Source organism: Arachis ipaensis, chromosome B4 (assembly GCF_059453495.1).
Source record: "Arachis ipaensis isolate K30076 ecotype BB chromosome B4, ASM5945349v1, whole genome shotgun sequence".
In the NCBI taxonomy this organism is placed as follows: domain Eukaryota; kingdom Viridiplantae; phylum Streptophyta; class Magnoliopsida; order Fabales; family Fabaceae; genus Arachis; species Arachis ipaensis.
In genome coordinates this window covers 89,496,724-89,499,124 of record NC_142439.1, presented here as the reverse complement: position 1 = coordinate 89,499,124, position 2,401 = coordinate 89,496,724, and the positions used below count along the sequence as shown (strand labels likewise).

Genomic DNA, 2,401 nt, shown 5'->3' with positions numbered 1-2,401 from the left:
CTGGTTTACCCTTACTAGTCATTTGTTTAGTATTTAAAGTGTGTTTTACATAATCATTAGACATCACGAAGACTATACACATTATTTTTGAGTTTTACTCTGTATTTGCACATTAGTATGAGTTTCTAAACCTCCTAGGTCGAGGGGAGGAGCCCCGCGGAGTCCTATGAATTAATAAAAGTATTGATGTTTCTTCTTCGATCTGTGTTTGATTTATCTCTAAGATGTATATCCGATCTTCATCATGGTGAATAGGATGATCTGACAAATTAGCTCTGTTCATCACATTAAGATGAACGTGCCTGACAAACACCCGCATCTACTTGGGTTCGTATGAATACGTGACTGGAAAGCACGAGCCAATAGCTATGTTTATACATCTCTCAGACTGCTAATCCACGACTTCGTTAGGGACTTCTCGAGACATCAGTTCAGCCAATTTTCGTGGAGATTAGGGTCTCTGTGGTAGAGGCTAGAATCCATAAAAGTAGCATTCTCTGATCCAGAAGATTCAACCTTGTCTATGGCGTTTTGAGTAGGATCATTAAGGAGAATGGCCTGTACGAGCTTCACCCTCAATCATAATGGATCCACACTAAACCTGGGGTTCAGATCTGGAGGAGTATTGGCAGCTGCTCAAACCAGTGTTAATTACATACAACATGTCATTGAAGAAATCACTCACAAGCAAAGGAAACAGTACTACCAAATTTAATTCACAAAGACAAAGCAACTCCAATCCTCAACTCTATTCCTCTCACTGATTTAATCCAATTGGTTTTATCCCTTTCATGTCAACTCTATTCTTATTACTGATTACCCTTTTCTTAATTTACATGACAACTTAGTTTAGCATACATTACTCTTACAACTTCAAATTAACAACTTTCTGATCTGCCTGACTAAGACTTGCAAGATAACCATAGCTTGCTTCAAACCACAATCCTCATGGGATTGACCCTGACTCGCTCAGGTATTACTTGGATGACCTAGTGCACTTGCTGGTACAATAGTACAAAAGTGTGGGATTTGTGCTACCAATCCCTTCATTGTTCCTCATTGAACACTCACACTCAATTTTTTCCTCGTTTAGATCATACAACACCTTGCGTGTTTTGTCCGGTTTTCCCATCCTCAAAAACCTGTACACACATGTTGTGCTAATGTTATCCCTGCCCCGAAACAATAATGTCGCCACGCCCTTCATTTGTTTCTTTACTTATTTAAATAATGCCCGTGTATACACCTTTGATGCAAATAGCTCCATCGCTTCTAGGCCAGTGGTTAGCACCGGACTATAATACGTGGAATAGAATTGGACCGTAACTTCATTATTCCAGTAGTCCTTAACAGCCTGGTCTAGACTATGTACCAGTTCCAAAATGCTATCAGTCGCTTGAAGAAAACCCTTAATGAAAGTGTTGATCCCTTCACATCTCAAAGTTATCTTGTATCCCGCACAGAAGGTGCCTCTCAGGTAGGCCATTGCCCAGCTTTCTCTCATTTTATACGCGCTCTGCACCCAGCTGTTATCATGTAGTCCAAGAAACACAACCGACGTCTTCCAGTACTCCTCAAACTCGCTGATTTCGAAGTTTGCATATAGAGATTTCTTAAAAACCTTTCGGAATTCCGTATCTTTAACCCTTTGGAAGCAATTCTTCTCCAAGTGCCAACTACACAGCCTATGTGTCACCTTCGGTAGCACCTCCACAATTGCCGTGCGCATCGCCTTGTCCCCATCCGTGACCACCACACACGGCTTCTTTTGTCCCAATACATCCAGTAGGTTCAACAACACCCACCTGTAGTGCGAACCTCTTCATCCTCAAGCAACATGAACCCAAAAATTGATGTTTGTTTATGATGATTTGACCCAGAGAAAATCACCAGTGGCTTCCTGTACTTGTTAGAGCGGTAGGTGGAATCGAATGCCAACACATTCCCAAATAATTGATAATCCGACATCATCTCACCATCGGCCCAGAATAAGCTACCCAAACGGTTGTCTGCAGTCCGTGTATACCGTGCAGCTGTTATCATGTTGGCATTTGCCTTACCTTCCAAGTAACTGATGGTTGCTGCCATGACCATCAGATATTCGCGCAACCCGTTGCCCATGCGCATAATCATAAAAATCCCATTTTGTAAATCTAAGCATGCCATACCCACCAGACTGCCCGGCCATGTACGCCATTATCTTCGAAATCGGGATCCTAAACTGCTTCAAACTCTCCACCTGTGCCTTGTCGCCGTCACTCATCTTCCGGTGACTAGGAAGGAGATATGTAAACGTCGCTGGGGCAAGATCGTGGTTGTGTTCATCGAAGATGGTTCTTACCCTCCGCACGCTATGCTACACATTATAGTAAATCTTCAACTTTGCCTTACAAACCGTTCG

At 42.5% G+C, this 2,401-nt stretch overlaps 1 pseudogene; it reads right to left on the bottom strand.

Annotated features, from left to right (window-relative positions):
- Positions 1 to 1,219: 1,219 nt before the first annotated feature.
- On the bottom strand, positions 1,220 to 2,197 carry LOC107636654 (protein FAR1-RELATED SEQUENCE 5-like; annotated as a pseudogene).
- Positions 2,198 to 2,401: the final 204 nt, after the last annotated feature.